General features: G+C 37.7%; 1 protein-coding gene across 5 annotated transcripts in view; it reads left to right on the forward strand.

Annotated features, from left to right (window-relative positions):
• Positions 1-22,466, forward strand: part of UNC5D (unc-5 netrin receptor D) — a 106,227-nt gene that overhangs the window by 13,922 nt on the left and 69,839 nt on the right. The gene's annotated exons all lie outside the window — the stretch shown is intronic.

Raw genomic sequence — 22,466 nt, forward strand, 5'->3', positions numbered from 1 at the left:
AATCTATTTTGGTAAGTGTTTATTGTTATTATTCATCACAAATGGACCTCACCAACATTGGAGACATCTGTGCAATTTTAAAATTGGAGTTAGTGTAAATGTGCTGCCTAGGAAGTAACTTGATTAAAGGCTAAACTCATCTTGTCTGCTATGAGCTGGGATACATCCAGTATAGTAAATGGGAGTGTTCTAGGCCAGAAGCTGAAGAGAGTAAGAACTAAAGAAAAGCGTCCTAAAGACTATCAAGTCGGGGGTATGGATACTTTGGTTACGACTCTGTACTTGCCCAGAAGCACAGGTTGTTCTTCTGATCAGCATAATTCCTCTGACTATGCACAATGAATCTCTTGTTTCCTCATTTCAGGCTCTTAATTTTAAGCTTTTGGAGAAGGATTTTAGTGTTTGTGAGATGGGGAAAAAAAAGGATATGACTTATTAAAACTTTATTGAAATCATTCCATCTCTTGGACAGTGGCTTTAGATCTGACTTGGAGTAAGTTGAGAATAAAAAGAGATAATCAACTGGCTATCATGTGGACTCAAGGAATATGTGTGTGATTAGAAGGTAATTTTCATTAATCTAACAAGTGCCCGTGTGCTGTCCAGTGCCATGAAGAACACTTAGTGTTCTAGGTGATACGAAAGATTGTGTACCAATGACAGCAAAGTATGATGAACTGACATTTTAATGTGAATTTTATGCCTTCATAGGATCCAAAGCCATACTTTTGACTGCACTGTGAGCTGCCATCATTGATTATATTTTCTGAGAGGTGTAACTGAGTGTTTCTGCTTCCTAAAACATGTAAGAAAGCCAAATGGTCACCTAAATGACTTTTTTTGTAATGAACAATAATCTATCATACTTTATTAGTGGTAAGTGATGCCTGTCCTTGTCGTAGTTCTCTGTCTTTCACTAAAACCAAAGGATATTAGTTTGCCTGTCTCAAGGGAGGAACACTGATCTACTCATGAGGAGGTCTGGCTTACAAAGCTTGTGAAATCCAGTGGAAATCCTTTGATTGGCAGGGAAAATTGCCACAGACTTGACTTTACGTGCTGTAGCCTCACCAGAGATTTGCTTTGATGCTGCCTTGTTTCCTGCTAATATGAAAACAAAAGTTGCTGCATTCCCAATTACTACTTTATCTGTTGTAAACATGGTCCCTTGGGAAGGTGCTTACTTGGAAATGATCTGCATATTTGACAGCAGGTTCTTTTCCCTGTGTTAAAAATGTAGGGCAGTATCTGTCAGTAATATAGACCCTCTCTTCATTTCTTTCTTCTCTTCTGTGTGTGGATAATTATATTTGCTGGCCCAAAGAAAAAAAATCTGCTGTCATGCAGGCAATTTTCATTAATTCTGTAATAACTTAATCTGTGTCAAGGAACATAAAATGGATCAAAACCTAAGTGAGAATGACTTTTTAAATAATAAAATATTGGCATGCAGCTAAGCTTCAGTGCATTGTCATTCTGACTTGAGAAGCTGCTAAACTTGGAATGTTGCAGTGCATCTCAAAGGGACCATTTTTAGTTTAATATGTTAAATTGCATTAAAATTAAACTATAAAAATAGCCTCTCCTAAATTACATCTGCAGCATGTGACTTGTCAGGCCTATTTGGGTTTTTTTTGTCCTGCTGAAGTTATGACTAAGAAGAATGTTACAAGCTTTTCTGTTATATATATGGTAAAAGCCAATTAGTCTTGCAGTGCTGGACCTAGGAGCCTGATGTAATGTACTCAGTCATGAGCAAAAAAAAGTTATTAGAATCATTTGCAGCAGGCTACTCTGGAAGCTATATCCTATTCATTGAAGGAAGAGTTTGAGAAATTCCAATGCTGTATTTTTTCCCCTCCCTCAATCTCCAGAAGTGCAATGTGGCCTTTAGGTCTCCCTCATGAGGTTGGGGAATGGAACAACTTCAACACTATGGTAAATTCACTGTGTCAGGCTGAATGAAGTTGGACCACCATGAACACTGCTGAGCAAAAGGGCTCTGATCAAAAGTGATGGAACATCCCTGCACAGTGCAACCCAGAGCTTGTGTGGGTGAGGCATTCAGTGATAGGAAAGGCTGAATGGAGGTTAAAAATTCACATTTAGAGGTCACAAATTCCAGTCTGAAGGTAGCACAGCTAGGTTATATCTGTTTAAGGGAACGAGCCACTTGCAAGAATGTATTGGTTGTTCTTACCTTCTTACCGTATCTCTTCCTTGCTTGGGTATTGTGGGTTTTTTTGTTTTGGTTTGATATTTTTGTCTGGTTCTTTTTTGGGGATTTGTATGTTGGTTTTTTGTTTTTTGACATCTAGCTCACTGGGGACAGACATGGGCTTTGTGAAGTATCAGAGCAAAGATTCTCCCATCATTCTTTTTCATCTTAAAGTTCTCAATTCATGGAAGCAGCCCTTGGCACTATAAGCAGGAGTTTGAAGTAATACTTGCTTTATAAAAAATTACTTTAAAAAAAAGGTAATATTCAAAATATATACCTTAATAGACCACTTCCTGTATTCCTTTTTTACCTTTTTTAGTACATCTTAATTTGTGCTGTTGCTGCAAGCTAATGGAATAAATAAATCATGGAAGATTCGCTTTTATTTTTTATAATTGTTCAAAACAAAGATTTCTGGAGCTTTTTAAAGCTGAGTAGGAAGAGTAAAATGCCACGTCTCCGGAAAACTTGATAGGAGGCTTTTGGTTATTGTTGCTGGAACTCAACCAGGAAGCTGTACCTTTCACAACAAATAGTATCAAGCTTTTGATTTGACAGGAGTAGAGAATAGATGAACAAATCTGAAGGGGGGGCAAATATTTAATGTAAGTGAAATAACTTGGAGAGCTGAAGCGAGCCTGGCTGGCTTTTTAACTCGTAACAAAATACTGTTGGTTTTAGTGCCTCTGATCACCATGCTTAGCAAAATGAATTACTACCTTAGTGGTCATTGCTTCCACTAATGTCATTGGCAATTGTACCATTTTAGGAAAGAAAGTATTTGGCCAGACTGGTTTCTTTATGAGAGCAATTTTCTCTTAGGTCTTTTAGATAAACGCATACATATTCTTTAGGCTGAGTGTAGATTTGTGGCTAGGGCCAGGCCTGTGTTTTGTTGATATTATTTTAAGAAACAATTAGTGTTCCTCTTAGTGTATATTTTAGTATTTTAGCAAAAGAGTGTCTAGGACCAGATGCTTGAGGATTGATAGATTAACAGAACAAATAGTAGACTTTGCTTCACAACAAATGCTGAACTTGCAGAGATTTGCATCTCTTTATCTTTCTTCTTTCTGTGGCCTCTGGTATACGTGTGTTGCAGACTGCTACAGATCAGATAATCCAAATGTACTTTCAGGGAGGTTTGTAATAAAAGTTGAGTAAATCACAAGAGACTTGGCAGATGAAAAGTAAAACTTTATTTACAAAATGCTGTGAAGACAGCAATCCTCTGTGGTTAATTATACTTTATATAATTTGCACAATAGTGCTACTTTACTTGAAGATGATTGATCTTGCATTTTTTTACATACACTCAGAATAAAATGTATTCCATATTACTTCCATAAGTGGTTGATTGCAAGATGGCTTTGGATTTCTGAGTTATGTCTCAATGCTGGCAATAATATACTGAGTGCCTGAATACAGCGTAAAGCAACCAAAAAAGAAGTCATCTTACGCTTAATTAGTCCCACAAATCTAATTTCATGCTTTTTGTAAAAAACAGAATAGCTTTTGGGTAAACACTGGCCTTCATTTTCTGCATAAACATGTAAGAACACTTACATTTTATGCTTTGAATTAACAACCAGTATTGATTTTCTGTCAAATATAAAAACATGGGTGATATGGGGGGTGGAAGAGCTTCAGGAATTATTTATAACATTCTAGACCATGTACCTGATTAATCTGATTGTCCCCTGAATTCTTCATAAATCCTAAGAATTAGAATTTTCTGTCTTCAAGTGGAAGAGGAGATGGTGTTGGCAGTATCTGACACATGCTTGAATGGGATTATAGAAGTTACAGAAATTGAATATCTCTTCTTTCATGGCTAGGTCAGCTGAACAACTGTAGCTTGGATTTGTAGTTGTCAAAAGTATTGCTCATGGGAATTACCAGCTTTGGTTTAATGCCTTGGGAACAGCTGACCTTGTTAGAAGCCTTCTTATGAGTTCTATTGATCCAGACCTTTATTGCTTTTAGGAGAATAATTTTAGAATGAGTCACTGGGTATGTCTGTATTATTCTGAGTGGAGTATATAGCCTCCTGAGCAGCTGAATGTATAGCTTGTCTGTTCCTCTTCCACTTTTCAGATTTTCCCCTGACAGGAGCATCACTGGTAGCAATGTAAATACACCAGGCTTACTCCAAAGGGTTCATTCTGTGTGCCCAAGTCTATGTTTGGAAGCCCATAGGACAGAAAATAGAGGAGTTTGTTTGATAGCTGGTCATGCAGTTTGAGAGTGTTCCTGGCTACAGCACCACTGATGAAAGAAACTTTTGTGTAGAAGGACTGTGATTTGCTGCTTCACACTTCAAAACTCAATTGTGCTTTTGTCATCTTTCTGTACTGCCTTAGGATAATCTCCTGCTAGGTATTTCATAATGTCCACCAGTAGCTGTGGAATAGAATGACTTGGCCAGAAAAAAAAGTTGTAATTAAATAATTGAGAATGTTAAAAGTACTTCTATCTAACCTCTAAAATCACTATTGTGTCCAGCCAGGCACAGTAGTATGACTTCTTGCTGGCAAATAGCAAGGTTCAGTAATGGACCTTCAAGGAACAAAACCAGAATTTTGAGAATGCTGCTGCTGGAGAATGATGACAGGTCATCTGTAGACCAGGGAAGTTGAGGCCTTGGCAGTGAATTACAGAAGCATTTGCTAGAAGAGCATTATTCTGCTTTTTTTCCCCCCATTTAAAGTATGATTTAATTGCATGTGAATTAAGGTGTTTTAGATGGATTACTGCTGTCAATGAATTTCATAAACTGTGACCTCTGCTCTGCAACCTCCTCTCAAAGGCTTGCAAAAATAGCCAAGCTGCTTAACCATGACATAGTTGTCAAATACATAATTGTGCTTTGACTGCCTGTGGCACTTGCTGTCACTTGAAAATGTCAGAAACTACTACCATAGGCTATGCAGTCATTTAAATATCTGTCCACAGCATGTTTGATGAAAACAACTTCAATTCCTTGTATGCTAGTGCATGCTTTCTGATGACTGGGGCTCATTTTAGATTTCAAGAATCTACAAAACCTCTGAATAAGTCTACAGAGGAGTCAAAAGAGGCAAAGCCTACTCAGAATAATATATTCCCCCCCCTTTTTAAATTTAAAAAAAATTTTTTTTTTCCTTCTTCTTTCTGTGGTCCCATTGTTTGTATTAAGCTTAGTACTTTGCTACTTTTTGCTTGACAGCTTCACTTGTGAGTCCCATCTGCTTGAAGAAGATGGCAGTGTTTCATGGCAACTGCAATGTTTTGAATATAGTGGTAGTAAATCTTTGTACGCTAATGATGATGAGACTTCCCAAAGCTTTCTGTTTTGGCACATGGCCCAAGCTCAGGATTACTGGTACCTCGTTGCTGCCCTCTGCCTACCCACATGTGGCACTCAGTAAATCTTTCATTTTTTAATTATCTTGAATATTTTCCTTTCATCTTCTTTTTTAAGTGCTGTCTTTACATACATGATGAAAGTGTTTTTACAGCTTACACCCTTTTAATGAAGTCCTGAAAACTCTGTAGAAGAAAATACAAACTCCTGGGCTATTTTTGTGTTTCTTTGGTTGAGACTATTGAAGTCTTGATGTTTCCTTCCCCTTACTAAGACTGAGCCCTGAAGTGAAGTCTGTCAGCAGGGAGAAAATACCAGGTTTGAGAGGTTAGCATGCACTGCTAGAAGCATTAAATCCAGAAGGCAGCACCCTCTTTCAACTCTGGCAATCTGGAATTTGTCCTTCCAAACTTACTAGTGTCCTCAGGTACTGAAGTATATGGTATAGCTCTGTCTGAGATGCTGTATTAAAGCCTGTATGCCAGTTCCCAATTTGTGAAAACATGACTCTGTTGACAGCTGTGCCATTCTGTGCTGTCTCTCAAAAACCTTTTCTGAGTATTGCTGTCTTTGAAAGCAGGAATGCTTATGTGAGACAAGAGAGTTCTAAATGGCAGGTTAAGAAATACCTAAGTCCCTGTCTGGGCTTTGACAGTCTTTTTTCCCGTAATCCAGTCAAGCGAAAAGTGGTAGCTAAACATAGCAGCACAGGGTTTTCTTTTCTTCTTCTTCTTCTTTTTTCTTTTTTTTTTTTTTTTCTTTCTTCTTTATTTTCCTTCTTCCCAGAGTCAAGCTGAAGTGCTTGGTGTAGGTAATGTGGGAAGTTTTTCGAAGTAGATTCTTGTTGCTTTGGTATTGGTATCTAGATAAAATGATGCTTTTTATCCTGTCCAGGGAGGAGACATTTCTGACTGCTGCCTTTAATACCCGTGTTAAGTGTGAGTTTTAAAAAGTGGAAATACTTACTTCACACTCAGCTGGTGTGAACTAAGTGGCAACACATATACAAATGGGTATCATGAATCCTGTTTCAAGAACTCTGCTCTGCTTTCCTGAGAGCAAAAGAGCTCCTGAACTATTTTAAAGTATAGATGCAATGAACGTTATCTCAGGTAAAAACGTTAGCAGAATCTAATCCTCTTTCAGAGTGAGAGAACACATCACATGGTCACTGATTTAGGAGTTACAAGGAGAAAAGAAGATGCAATTGCAACCCATGTTGGATATACAGTAATTGAAACCTTCTAAAGGTAGCTCAGAACCTTGAGAGCTCAACTTAAATCGTTCAGAAGGCGCCTTACGGCTGTTAAAGCAGTCTGTATGCAAATGGCAGCCCAGTCATTTGCACAGTAACTACTGGGTGAAGATGCTGCTCAGGATTACTGAATTTGTTGCTTCAACAGTAACGCAGTATAATTGCATTTAGATCTAGTCTGAAATTGTTTTCAAGTTCTGCATGTTTTGTAGAGAAAGGTGCAAATGAATTGTATGTCTAGATTTCTACCTGTGTTATGAAGATTTGAAATATTCATAGAAGAGAAGATGATTTTAGTTTTTTGATTAGCATATAGTGATAGTGCTGGGGGCTCTAATCTAAAAGCCTATGAAATTGAACTTGATATGAACCATGACAGGCCTGTTTAATATGCTGATGCTTCAGCTTTCTAGGGTTTTTTCATTGTATTATACAAAATGGGATGAAGTGATAAGTGTGTTTAAAATTATTGTATAACTGCATCACACTGCCATACAGTAAAGCATTTACCCAGGGGGAAACAGAATGTAGCTTGGTGTTTGTTGTTCAGTCCCTTGGAAGTGCCTGTTTTTTGCAGCCATGGTTTTCTTGAAGTCTCTTTTTAGTTTTTCTTTCTCTCTCTCTCTGTGTTCAGAATATTCTTATACTGTGAGCTGGGAAGAGGAGAATAAGCTCAGTGCTGAATATAAAAAATAATTATCTTCCTGAAGATTGAATGGAATTATGAGTATTTAGAAGTTGAGTGTTTGTGTGTGGCTTTCATTTTATCTGTAGTATGAACTAATTATTCAGTTCAAGAACAAATTATGAAATTGAATCTGGACACTATCAGAGTAGAAAAAACTTAATGTGCTAATATCTGTTATTGAAAATTTACCTCAATATCTGTCTCTTTTTTTCCTCTTTATTCTGAGAAAATATTTGGCATGTAAAAATTATTATTGATATCTTAAATTGTTCTTTATTTAGAACAATTTAAATTACAGTTAAAAGCTTGTATTTTTGATCTAAACAATGTCAGAATAAGCTGCATGATCAGGTTTCAAGTGCATTTCAAAACTGAATCAGTATTAATCTGAGTTAAAATTTTAGAGCTCTATTAACTGATAGTGATATTAAAAAATACCAACCCTGTTGAAGCACTGAGATTTAAGTCTACTATGATAGAGCACTCTGGCAGTAAAGGTTTGTAAGAAGGCTGGATACAAAAAGTCCTTGACTTAGCATCTTTGAAGCATGAAGAATCCTTAATATTAAAGGATCAAATGAAAGAATTTGCTGATAAAATGTATCTCATTGATTCGTTTGTGTTTCTAAGTTAGTGTGGGTTTAGATGAAGCCTCCTCTTTGGATGTTCCACAGTCACTGTAAGAGCTCTGACAACAGAGCATAGGTGCAATGAATACATCAGATTTTTTCAAGATCTATTTAGGATACAGCAGCTCCTGTTGAGTACAAATCAGTTTGTGAAAACACTTAATCTGACCTGTTTTGTTTCAGACAGCTAATTGGAAGACAAGATTTTCTCAGAATTAACTAATGCTGTTTTGCAGGTCAATTGTGAAACTCTAATGGCTGTAAAATGTTGCCACTAAAATGGGCAACCTTAAGCAAATTGAAAAGACGTAATTTATGCAAGATTCCAAAATAATCCAGTGCCACTGTTGGAAACAAGTGAGTTCTCTGGAATTCAAGCCCCATGCTTTCCACCTAGTAGAGCATGTTATTGTTGTACAAAGAAACATTCAAGACAAGAGGCCATGGTCTCAAGTTGTGCCAGGGGAGGTTTAGGTTGGACATTAGAAAGAATTTCTTTAGGGAGAGGGTGCTCAGGCATTGGAATGGGCTGCCCAGGGAAGGGGTGGATTCTCCATCCCTGGAGATATTTCCAAAGAGCCTGGATGTGGCACTCAGTGCCATGGGCTGGGAACCACGGGGGGAGTGGAGCAAGGGTTGGACTTGAGGAGCTCTGAGGTCCCTTCCAACCCAGCCAATTCTGTGATTCAGAGTCCAGAAAGCTGTGGTGGCTGTGAATACCTAGAAGTAAAACACTGTGCTACCACTGAGCAGAGATTAGAGGTTCAGTGCTGTCAATGGATAAATTTAAGAATTTAAATTTCCTTCACAAAGCTGCCGTACAAATTTTTTTCCTTTATAGTGCTGTGTCCAAACTAAGTTACTGCTAAACTATTGCTGTGTAGAGATAGAAGAATTCCTGTGTAAGCCCCACGGGGCTCAGTGGCAGGTGTGATAAGGGTGAAAAAACAGACTAAGCAGATGGGCAAGAACAAGAAGAATTGTGTAGAAGGCTCATCCCCTAAACTAAGCAGTGCACAGCAATTTGCATCAGTGCTGCGGTGAAACAAACCTCTGTATTGGAACCATTTAATTGTAAATTGAAACTGCCTTGGGATGTCATAGCAATTGAGGCTCTGCAGAATCATAGGACTTGAATTTCTGCAGCTCTGCCAAATGACAAAAGATGCACATCTGTGCAGAAAGATGGCTTTGTCTCCTCAAACATGTAAAACTGATGGATTTCTTTTGGGTATCTTCTTGCAAAGAATTTAAATGGGATAATTATCTTTGTTTTTCTGGAGAGACTTTCCAGGTTGGTTTTGCTACTGTCATAATCAAGCAGAATAGTAGCAAGGAAATAGGAAGAAGGAGCTGCTGACAATGACAGGGTTTAGCCATGTGATTTGCCATCTCAGTAAGGAGGGTGTGAGGAAAGAACTCAGCTATAATATAATTAAGTGAAGGAAGTGTCAGTTTAGTTCCCATGCAGCATGCCCTGGGTGAAATTCCAGGAGGCCAGAAAATACACAAAACGTGCTATGGACCATCCCTTGAGGTGTATGTAATCCTCACATGTACACAACTAGGAGTTAGTTGTAAACACAGTAACCAAAAGACTTGAATATTTTTTCAGTTTGTACATTGAGATATTTTTCTGTGCTTGTGAAACAAACTGCAGCACAACACACAAAATTATCTTACTTAGCAAACCTTTTAAACAGCCGTGGCCTTCTGTTTTCTTATTATTTCTGTCAGGTAAGAGCATATCTGTTCAGGAAATCAGGCTCTGTACCTACAGAGGAATGTAAGTGATATTTTTTGATACCCTGAATAGCAGCCTTGGAATATAAATGATATTTATGAGGAAGTTAGGAGTGCTTTAAATATTGTGAAACCGCTTACTTTGACACATTGGGGATAATGATGCTGAAACACAGGGCTCTTTGTAAACTGTTTAATGGCAACAATTTTCTAAATCAAAGCAATCTATGCTTCCCCATTTACAATTTCATTTCTAAGTACTAAAGTCTCATAAAGGGGCTTACAACATTGAATTTTTAGCTTATCTAACACTGATGCAATGCCATTATCTTCAATTGAATATTTTATTAAAATTATGAGGATTTTTGCTGCTATCTTATGTGGAAATAGAATGCTAACAGATGCAAAAGTTATTTTTAAACTGTGTTAAGGGCTGAACAAGCACATTTTGTTGAGGTGTCATTTGGTGCTTCAAATGTATTTTAGACTTTATTAGTAAAATGTTTTTAAAAATTATAGTGCTGGCCTTTTTTGTACTATGATACAGATGTGAGACAGGACACAACCTTTTTTGTCATATGGCTGCTTTTAATGTAGCAATGATGTCACAGCTCTACCTGCAGATCCACTTGCACTGCTGACCTTTCCTAACTGGAGGGTTTTTTGTGAAGCAGGCTCAGTATTCTTATTAGAATAATGAATATGATGTGAATTCCATAAAGCTCATATGGGCTTTAGGTGGTGCTCCCTCAAGGCATGCAATTGTCTGTGGAGGTACCTGATTTATAGCAGGAAAGTCATTTTAGGCCCTACCTGTAATTCACCTTAATTACACTGGCTGCCCATGCAGAGTTGTTCCCTACAGAACACCTCCTAATGTATCCAGACAAGAACCAAATGTCTTGGGTGATGTTCCACTGCTTTTCCCTGGAGAAACACTTTCTCAGGTCTCACTCTGAAGTATGCTTTTCCTCATATTCAACTGAAAATGTTATTTTAAAGAATACTTGCTTCTTTCTATTGGAAAGAGACTACATTGTTTGTTCATATATTCAATTTTCTTCTCTGTTGTTATGAAAAGTACAGTAAATCCATTTTAAACCTTGTTTGGACATGTCACAATGTAGTAGGGTTTTTTATGTTGTCTACCCTGTGCAAAATCATTTCAGTGTTCTCATGAAAGGAAACACAGAAGCTTGGCTAATATAATGCATAATATATATGCATCATGTTTACCTAAGACAAGCTGAATGTAAGTGTCTAATACACAAGTTGCATAACACTTAGAAGTGAAAGACTCATCTTCATCCCTGTCTTCTTTCTTCTTTCTTCCTCCCTATAGCTGGCAGGTTATTTTTAAATTTTTGGTTTGGTGTTTGTGAAGACTTCTGACAAGCATAAACAGAAACTAACTGAACTCTGGGCATTTAATATCACCCTTAATGTGGATTAGTGTAATGTGTAAACATATTCCTCCTAATAATCCTCCTTCCTTTCTCTGAAGGGCAGTCAAGGACTTGCTATACAAGTTACTTCCCTGAAAGAGGAGGTTTTCTGTATGACCTGACCTTGCAGAGCAGGCAGGACTGTGTCTATTTTCTCTTCAGTCTGGTATATGCATCTTCACTGGCAAGAGCTATTAAATCTTAATTTAGTTTTTTAAGTAGGAAGTCATGAGTATGCAGGTACGGGATTGCTGTTGTTTAAGCTAACAAGAATGGATGGGGACCTCTGTGAAGATGACCTTGTGGTGGTTTTCATTCATACTTATAAGTAAAATATAGGGTGTTCAGCTTTACCAGTTGCATGTAAACTTGAAGGTTAAAAATGTTATTAGGTGTTGCCAAGCTGCATGAAAGTTTTTTTGAGGGGTTTCTTTGGGTTCATGAGTTGTGGTGTTTTGCTGGGGTTTTTTTAGGGGTGGGGCAGTATTTGGCATAGATTAAGGTTTTTTTATTCCAGTAATATTTTTGGTGTTATTAAGGTTAGACACTGGCATATTCTAAGGTAAATAATGACTTAAAATAGGACAAAATGATAGTTGCCCCATGGTGGTTCTGGACATAGTAAATGACCAAGTCACCCACAGACCACATGAAGGGAAGTGGTGTTGCCCAGTTTCAGTAGTTTTCAGGGGGTAACATAATCAATTGTTACTCTGGCAAAGCTGGTCAGTGGTGACTTGACCATTTGTGATCATCATGCCCTCCTGTGCTGGCACAAGATAAATCTCTATGGAGAGCTGAAGTGGGGAGAGAGGTTTTCCTTTCTGTCCTGATCAGTCCTTCACTGTCAGGCTTTAGCACCCTGAGGATTCAAACGCATTCTTAAGGAGAAAAATGGTGGATCAGGTTGTACTTAGTTTGTCAAGCTAATTTGTGTTCATTTAAGAGGTTTTGTGGAAAACACGGTGTGTGGCTTTGTACTTGGCTAGGTTGCTTCCTAGGTGGATGTGTTGATGTTTGCATTCTCTTGGAATGGTGACTGTTCCCATATTCTACAGTTGGTCTGGCTTAGTACAGTGCTTGTTTCCAGTCACAGCTAGGTCTTGTCTGTGTATCTGCATTTCTAACAGCAGGAGTCTGCTAAGTCCAGTGCTTCCTATTCCATCCAAAGGGAACTTTTATCTATTAAATTTCAGCTTCTTGGGAAAACAGTGTGTGGGTATCTGTGAGCTTGTATAGCACCATCTAAACCAAGTGAACTGAGCACAGGTTTATTAAAGGATGTTATTGAAACTTCAGACACATTATTCTATGGTGTGTGGCAGACAGAAGCAAAATGAACTTTAATCACTTCAGGTTAATAGAAATTATTTTCTCAACTCATGTGTTAACAGTGAATATCACCAATCATGCATTCAAAGGTGGATAAATATATGAAACTAATGTAACACATTCAGATTGTCTGCTCTATGTTGCAGTGACAGTGCCTCTCCTCATATTGTAATTAAATAGTAAATGAATCTGAGTTCTTGTGAAATAAAAAGGCTTTTCTCGTAGACCTTTTAACAAAATGCAAACTGTGTGTTCTAAAATGCTGAATGTTCAAGGTTAACTGTGTGTGGTCTAATCCTAAACAGATGGGAAGAGAATGCTTAAATGTCAGTTCCTGTTCCATGGCACAGGAGTACATTAAGATAAAGAAAAAAAGGTAACTTATAATAACAGTTGGGTTTGAACTCTTTTTGGAGCTGTTCAATTCTTTGAATTTTTAATTTATAGTGAATCTTTCATACAACATTTACCTAACTATTCTGTCCTGTTCTTTTACAATATATGATGCCTTTCCCATACAGCTGCCTAGAAATTGCATATGAATATTGAGTGGCTATAACTAGCCATTAAAATATGATGAAGAGTAGTTTCACTGAAATTTTGATGCATATTTGTTGTTGTTCAGAGAGTTATATTTAAGGAAAAGAACCAAAACATTTTTATAGGTTTTTTTGGCTGCCAGTGGTAAATAACAGGCAAATGGATATAGACCATGTGAAAAAACCCCCAAACAAATTAAGTAGCTGCTACTGTGTCCAAAAGCTAGACACTCAAAACTGGATTTGAACAATTACTTTAATCTCCCATCTGTTGGCTGGACTTGTCATGAGCTCTAAATATCATCCCAGCTGAGTTTGTCTGCAGTCCTTCTGGTGGGTGGATAGTGGCTATGGCACATAAAGCAGAATTTAAGTAGTAGTATCTAATTCTCTCCAACATGGAGTATTCCCCACCTTAGAACAGTGCAAGTAGGCACAGATTTCTTTAAGGAGCTCTATGATATTTGAAGTAGCCCTTTTTTCCAATTTTGTCTTTTACTATGGAAGTATGTTAAGGAATGCAAAAAGCAGTGTATAAATTCAGGCTTGAGAAAGGACAGGGCAAGAATGACAGAGAAGCTGTGTAGCTCAGAGTTCTGAAAATTATTTCTATTCAGCCAATGAGTGATTCAAGCCACATGCTGTATTTCCAGAAAACAAAGGTGAATGTAAACTTCAGGTAGTTTGTGCTTGTTTGTTTCTTTGGTTTTTAATTATTTTTTTTCAAGGAAATGCCATTCATTCAAGTATTTCTTTCAAGTAGTCTCTCAATGTGCAGTCATCATCTCAGTATGTCACCTCCTATGCTCCACTCAGTGCTTGAGAAATGCTGAGACATTAAACTCATAGCAGTGATGTGTTGTGTGTGTGTGTCTTTATTAACATTCTTCTGACAGGATACTAGTGTTTGCTCTAATTGTGATATATTGGGAAAACCACAGTGTTTCACCACCCTCCCATACTCTTCTAGTTTTTGTATAGTGACCATATGGCAAAACTTAGTATACAGGTCTTAAAATCAGGAGATACTAATGCTGACAAAAGAAAATCTGTCACTAATCTTTATTCTTATAAATTATGTAGGCATTTGTCAAGGTCTGCTCTACTCAAATTTTGGAATAAATATGTACAAAATAATAAATTAGTCTTCAAAATTAAAACACAAAAACCTAGTTCATTTAAAGTAAATACTTTTTAAACCTATTAAAATGCTGTACAAAGCATTTCTAGATTTTCTGGACAGCACTGGAAAAAATACTGGGGGATGGGTTACTGCAGAGTGTCCATGACCAGCCCTGAACTGTCCTGCATAGCTTTGCACATTTAACCTCAGGGTTAATGAGGGTACAAACCAGGTCTTCCTCAATGCAGCAGTGTTGTCCCATCATTCCTATGCACTGTGCTGGACCAATAACAATGGGAGAATTTCTGTCCCACTGTTTTTCAGAGGCAGAGAAGCCCAATGGAATTGATGAGAACATAAATGAAAGTCAGGTTGTGTCTATCTTGGCTCACAGATATTCTGAATTTGCACTATTCACCAGACACCATCTGTGCTTCCCCAATATGCTCAGCCACCTACCCAAGGAACACCCTCCCAAGCTGCGTGCTTATAGGCTTTTAGATGCTGGAAACTTTGTAGTTTTTAACCCTCTTAACAAACTCCTTGTTTTAAAAAGTGAAAGGGTCATTCAAGGCAGTTCACCAGGCTGCAGTAAATCATAATTTGTCCTACATTATCTATGAAGTAGTGTGAAATTTGACCTAACTATAAAAAAGTATTCCCTTGTCACTACATCATCCTCCAGACATATGGATTTAAAAAAATAATAGTAATGGCAATATTGCAAATTACATTTACTACTGTGGATAATGTTTTATGTTCACACATATGCACGCTAGCAAGAAATGGCAAGTGTAGCTACAGCACATCCTACAAGGCAGGGAGCAGCAGGATGGGCTCCAGAGTGTTCAGAGAAATTTGTCTCAGGCAAAGCAGAAAGCCCTGCCTTCTAGAGAAGAGAATCTGTTTATATGCAAATGTTGTCATAAGGCTCAAACTTGGATTATTGAAGAGTATATCAATACAAGCTTGTAAATCTGTCTGCTGACTTTTTATACCACTATGTGCATGACAAGTGCTGAAACAAAGATGCTGATCAGATTGTATGCATGGTGTGCAACTTTTTAAAAATGAGATGCACACTTTGCCAGCATCCTACAGATGAGTACAAATACAGACTTTGCCAGTGTCCTAGATTTGACACTTTAAATGAATTTGGCTTTGTATCTTGTTTAAATTACTAATAAAAATATTGAGATATGTTATGTTTAAGTTTCGTAGGAAAAATAATTCAGTTGGGGGTTGCCTCATTAATTTCTTAACAACAACTGAGCCAGAAGGCTTGACTATGTACTAAAAATTGTTAAAAGTCATTCAGTCAGTCTATGGCATGAAAAATCGAGGAAAAGTTGCCCCTTGTCTTCATCCAAGCAGGCTTGGAATAGAAGCCTGAAGCCATTGGGTTTTCTCTGAAACACTTTGGTAGTGGATAGTGGGTTGTTTTTTTTCCCCAACAAAATCCTTTCTCTTTGGAAAATCAGTGACATTCTTGCCTAAGGATTTCATGTTGGAATGCAATGTTTATTTCCTTTTAAGTGAATTTAAAGTGGATTTAGAATCCCTTACTGAAGTAGCCATGGGATAACAAAGCTACATTGTGTTCCTGGGGTAATCAGGAACACACAGAACCATCAGCTCTACCAGCCCTTCTTTTCTAGGAGACATTTGGAAAAGAACTGTATAAACAGTAGGCTGCATGAGAGGGCACGACAGGAGATGGAATCATTAAAACAAAAGAGTTTGAGTACACAGACACCATGGGAAGATAAAACCTTCAGGCTATGGAAGCTGAAATAAGCATAAGGAGAATTTAAAAAGAGTGGTGGGAAAGGGAGCCACATGGTTCTTTTTGGCTGGTGAGCAGAACTGGAGAGAATGGTTTTCTGTGTGTTCATGAATTTCTGACAGGCCATTAATTCTACAGAAACTGCTCCACAGTTGCTGATGTGTGGATGTGATTTCAGATAGCTCACTAGCTACTGTCTAGGTTAAATGCTGATGTTCACTAGTGTAAATCCAGCTATGCATCTGGTAAGTATAATTGGTTTGTAATGTATTTTAGCTGGGATGTTAGTCTGGGGAAAAAGGGAAAAAAAAAGAAAAAGGAGGATAATTTTCAGTGGGACAGTTGTAATTTTGAGTATCACATTCTGAAGTATAGAATAAATAGCTCCTACTTGAAAAGGAGGACGATGAAGTATCCAGCTGGTAGAAGCATTCTACTCAGATATGTTCACTAACCACTTCAGCAGAGCTCCCTGGGCTGTGTGTCATAGCACAGAAGCAATCATGAAAATGTTCAGTTTTCTGTAGTGCTATCCTTTCTTCTGTTGCTTGAAAGCAGTTACAATGAGAAAAAAATCCTTCAAGTCTACAATTAAAGCAAGCAAGAAACACTTGAACCAGGCTGGCTACCAACATGACCTTGCACTACTTACATCTCCTTAGGCACGAGCCTGCTTACACCATGGCTTCTGCTAGTTGCAAGGAACAACAGAATCTAGGAGTGCACATATTTCTGGGATAAGAACTGCATCTCTCTTTGCAAGACCAATAAAGTGGTGTTGTGTTGATAGTGTAAAAATAATAGAAAATTTTTCGACTGTTGTTCAGTTCATTGTATGCTAGTTGGGCCCAAGAGAACATCCACTATCTCCTTTAGTTGATTATGCAAATACGAATAAATTTGTGAATACCTATTCCTACTTTTTATCCTCTGTAATCTAATGTCTCCCCTGACACAATACTCTCAAATTATCTTCAGTGAGTAATGACTTGCATTTAGCATTTTATACCAAACTGTCATATAGATCATTTTCTGTAATACTTTACATAAATTAGGAATCCTCCCCCATGGAATGTGTATGGCTGCCAGAGAGTTTTTGCAAAATTAAAAGTGCAAACAACGCAAGTCTGGTGTAATTTGGAAACACATGAATTGAATAAAATAGTAAACTTGGAGGTTACAGTAAATTACAATGTCATCAGTCAAAACCATTGAGGGAGTCATAGAGCTTTCCCAAAATATCATTTCCTTTATTTATTTATTTATTTAGCAGGTGAGCTGGTAACTCACAGTCATTATCCTGTTAATTGTTATTCAGTAGCCCTTAAAGCTCTGTCTGGAACCAGATGGATGACCTTATTACAAAAGGTACAGATGTGAGCACTGCTTTCTCTGGAGGCAGACTTGAGAGTTAAATAGGTTGAAAAAGCAATAATGGTAGCACACTGCCAGAAGTGGCAAAGGTGCTGTCACAGACCTACCTGTTTCTGGCAGAACTGTGGATTGTTTACATCCAGATGCAGCGAAAGTTGTCGTAAGTATTCATCAAGTTTGAAAAATGCCTTTATGTGCCTCATTTTTGTACTAATGAATATTAAAAGCAATACTTGTGTGATTTTTCTCTCTTACACTCCCATCCTTTGTACGTCCCCTGTCCCTTAATAGCTCCCAACTGTTATCCTGGCAATAGAGGGGGGTTTATTACCTGCTGTGTCATCACCAGGAGGTGATATTTCACAGTGATAATGTAGTTCCCATAAAATGTGACTTTCAGGAAGCAAACTGGGCCTGGCCATCTCAGTTCTCTTAAGAGCACCCATGTTTATATCACTAGAGAGGAAGAAATAAAAGTTTATATTGCGTAAAAAAGAGATAAAAAGTACTGTGAGTGTGACTGCTTTCCAGGGGATGAAGAAGGGGGAGGAATAAAGAGTTCAGGTGGTGGAGAAAAACAGGAGGCAAAGAGGAAGGTTCTCTGGAACAGCAGGAGAGGTGGAATGGTTCAGAGGAGCATCAGGGGAAGAGGTTTTGAAGGGAGGAAAGAACTTCTACTGTGTATGGGGAGAGAATGTCATGCAGATGTTGAACCTGTATTGATGCCCCACATCTGTGTTTTGTGAGGAGAATTTGCATTGTGTAACAGGAAGCAATGAATCCTGTGTTAAATACTTTGTAGCTGTATCTGCTCTCTTTCTGCTTGGCCTGAGCTGCCTGGCATAGGCAGGACCACAGTGCAGAGGACTCTGCTTGTGTACTACAAACCAACAGCATAAAGAGGAAGAAAGAGCTAACGAGAGGATGAGTTTGTTCCAAGCATAACACTAGTTTAAAACTCAGAACTTCCAATTTACATGTAATAAAAATAAGATTGATGGGATTTGTTACTTACTACACTCTTTGACACCAAAATGACTTGCAAAAGAAACAGTGTATTATTACCTTAAATTGAGGTTTGGTCAAGTTTATATGTGAGGATTGGTTTTGGTTTTTCGTTGGTTTTTTTTTTTTAAATTATGTGCAATTTCTCTGCCTTGCTCTTAGAAGCTTTGGCTAAAGACCAGAAGGACCTCATTAAAGACTGCTGAATGTTTTTTTCTCATTTTGAACTTCCCTACTGGTACTTTTATTACCTTTCCCTACGGTGCTTGACAATGCATGTGTTTTGTGTAGTGCGTTACTAAGCATAATAGGAAAGCATGTGGGGAATAGAAAGTAGTTCTTCTTGAAGTGTCTGTAACATCAGCTAATTTATCTATGAAATGTGCTAGCAATATAAAGAAACTAAGCAGTGTGTGTTTTCAAAGATGCTTGTGCATTTTAGTTATGCAATTCCAGAAAGAAATCTTTCATCTCAAGTCTTGATGGGCCCAGAAGCAGCTGTAGCATGATAGCAAGGAGGAAGGGAAGGGAGTTCACAGAGTGGTGGGTGATGCTAATCAGCTGTAGCAATTCCCTAGGTAAATCCCTACTTGATAGTGTTGCTTATACCTGACACACTGAATTGTTGCTGGGTTGGTTTTTTTTGGTTTTTGTTTTTTCCAAGTTGGGACTACATTCTGAAATTAGGCTATGGCCATAGATGCTGAACATGTAGGAAAATCAAGCCTTTGCATCTCGTTTTTCCTTTCTTACTTGGTTTTATGGACAGTTTTAGACTTTATGACAACACAATAAAAGCTTACTGAATACTATCTAGTATGCATTACCTTAAAAACAGATTAGTAAAAAGATTGAAAAATCCTCAGCCATATAAAGGCTCTTTCAACAGAAAGCCCCTGTTCTTGCCCATACTGCTTAATTCATACATGATGTTTTAATGGTAATTTTTTCCCCTTAATGTTATTGTTAATTACACCTCAAAAAAGAGAAAGAATGTGCCTTTGGGGGCTAAACTCATTTTAATTAACAATATATTCTACCAGATTCCTTGGATATTATTATACTTCTGCTTCTTGCCTCTAAGACACACATTTCTTGTTTGTGTAGTTAACAGATTCAATAAAACCTAAAAAGGGGTTATATTTTTAGCTCCAGAGTTTTCTTACCCCCACATGCACCTTCTAATGTTTGAAATTAAGCAGCAGGGAGATTTAGGCTGAATGTTTCAGGGCCATTACAGTTAGCTATACCTCTGAGATCCATTCTGCAGTGCAGTGCTAACAGAGCACTTCATCTACGTCATGGCCAGGGCTCCAGAGTGTGTGCCCAACGGAAGGCATTTATTTACCAAATTAAAAGCACAGCAAGGAAAGGCTTGGGTGGTATTTAAGCATATTTTATCGACTCCTATTCTGCTTCTGTTTACTGAAGTCCTCACTGATGGAAGATGATGGATGAGCTGATGGCTTGGCTTTCACAAAGGTGAAATACATCTTCTCTGATTTATTCTTCTCGCATTGATAAAACAGCTTTTGGTGTAATTGGAGTGTGTCCAAGTCCAGCTAGATACGGAGAGTCCTGGCAGTCTCTCTCACTGCTGTATTACACTCAAGCCTGAGTCTGATAATGGAGATTCTGACAGATTGCAGATTTAACGTCAGGTCCAGTGTTAGAGCCAATTATAGATGTATATAAATCTATAAGCCTGTCTGTGGGTAATAAAAAGATTTGTGTGTTAGGTTCTTGACTGAAGTGAAGCTATGCAGAGAACTGGAGAGGGATCTGACCCATAATTTCTTTATGGGATGTATGGTTGTGTTACCAAATCTTTTCTAAATGCTGCTTGTGGAATGCCCAGCAGGTAACACTGTTTTGGATGTATGGTTGACTTGGGTGTGTTGTGAATCTCTAGCTGTTTTGTTTGGGTTTGATTAGAACCCTGATTTAGGTGAAGGGTTATTGGCTTGGTTATGCCCATAGGTAATGTTTCTCAAAATACACCATGGAGTTCTCTGATGAAGAAAAATACCTAAAAGATGTCTTAATACATCACTGAAAATGTGATAAAGCTAATCAAAGGAAGGGCTTATTTTCCAAACTCGTGTATTTAAATTCACTCTAACACCACTAATTTTACTAAGTGGGCAAGAACAAAGACTGTTGTATCTTTTACACTACATGTTTGTCTCATTTGTACTTGTTGATTTTTCAAGATCTAGAATCAAAGGTGTCTAACTAGAGTTTAGATAGGTGTATGTTCTATAAAATCTATAAGTATATGCTAAACACACATGACATCTTGCATTATGTGTTCCATATGCTTTCCTATCTTTTTAGTGAGAGGTTTTTTATGGAAACACATATTTTTATCCAGCTATCTAGTTGTCTCCTCATTTCAGATATCACTCTTTCCCATGGTTTTGGCTATTTCCTACAGCTCATGATTTTGCAATTCCTTTTCAGACACTGATGTTCATTGCAAGGCTACATCAGAGCTGTCAGACTTGACAAATAAATCCTCAAGTCTTGGAACAAAAGGGCTTTCAATCACAGAGCTGGTGATAAACATACTGGGTTAATAATACTGCTTTTCTTAGGGAGAAGATGACTCAAAAAGCAATATGAAGAAAAAATAGTTTTTTATCATCCTGCGGTTATGAAAGGGATATTGTTCTTAGAGCATTTGAACATAGCTCTTGGTGATTTTTGTGAAAGGCAACAGAAGACATTCTGAATGTAGCCAATCAGACTTGGCACAGTCCAAACCCAGTTTGGGATCAGTTACTACATGCAAGGTGTCAGGCTCAGTGTGTGTGTGTGTGCATTTCTAAACATGTGAAGATGATGGTAGTTACCTCCCTTCAGTTTCTGTTTCAGGTGATGATTTACATGGTGTATGCAGCAAAGTGCAATGATGGGAGCCCTGGGCTGGATGTCTGCTTATCTCATCCTGCTTGTGATGTCATGAACTTCCAATAGAAAATACACATTATATTCTGGAAGTGTATTGTGTGTATGGATTTCACTTTTACAGGAGAAGTTCTTATTGTTACCTAACATACTGCTTTACTGAAGAGACCCCAAATACTTCTTGGATTTTATTCTTGCCATTTATGTCTGATACTTGTAGTAACTGTTGGAGGAGATAATGGTGGCACCTCTGTGATCTATCTGTTCATAGTTCACAAGCAACACCAATGGAAGTGTTAGAAAACTGGCTGCAGATTCCCAGCTTTAAAAAAACACACCACACAATAAAAATCCCCACTTGAATTTTTTTTTTTTCAAAATGTGCTTTTTTTCACTTCTGCCTATTATTTGTTCTCTTCTTTCTGTGGTGTTCATTTTCTTTCTTACTGTTATAATGGGTTTCTTATTCAGTATGCTGTAGTTTCCAAACATAATTAAATTACAGTATGCTGTGTTAAGCAATACAAGCCGTTGCACTGACAGGAGAGCTATACTGTGAAGAGATTGCAACACAAAAAGCAGAGAATGAAAGAACAGATCAAAAACTGAAGCTCAAAAACAAGATACTTGCTCAAACCCACATCCACTTTCTCTTTGGCAAGAGCCACAAACTGATACCAAATCCATCTCTGCCTCATGCACGAGGCCACTGTTGGATAATTTTTTTCTTTCTTTGAAATAACCTAAAAAATATTTATTTATACATCTTTATGGAGCTTTCCAACATTGGGATATATAGAAAGAAGGAAATACCACTGAAGCTTACAAATATAATAATATTCAATAGAATTCAAGTCTGCTAGAACTTAAATGAATTTTTTGCTTTGCTGCCTTGGAAAACTTCCTGTGATGTTAAGGATGAAAAAAAAATCTGATCAGGGTCCCAGTGGGCTTGTTACTTTTTTATTTTTTTCCCCACATAGCATTCAGTTAATTTCTTTTCCCTGGAGCTGCATGACTTTTTCTAAGAACTTGCTGCTGTTTGGATATAGAGGGCTTTATGGTTTTTT

Source organism: Heliangelus exortis, chromosome 30, assembly GCF_036169615.1.
Source record: "Heliangelus exortis chromosome 30, bHelExo1.hap1, whole genome shotgun sequence".
Lineage (NCBI taxonomy): Eukaryota > Metazoa > Chordata > Aves > Apodiformes > Trochilidae > Heliangelus > Heliangelus exortis.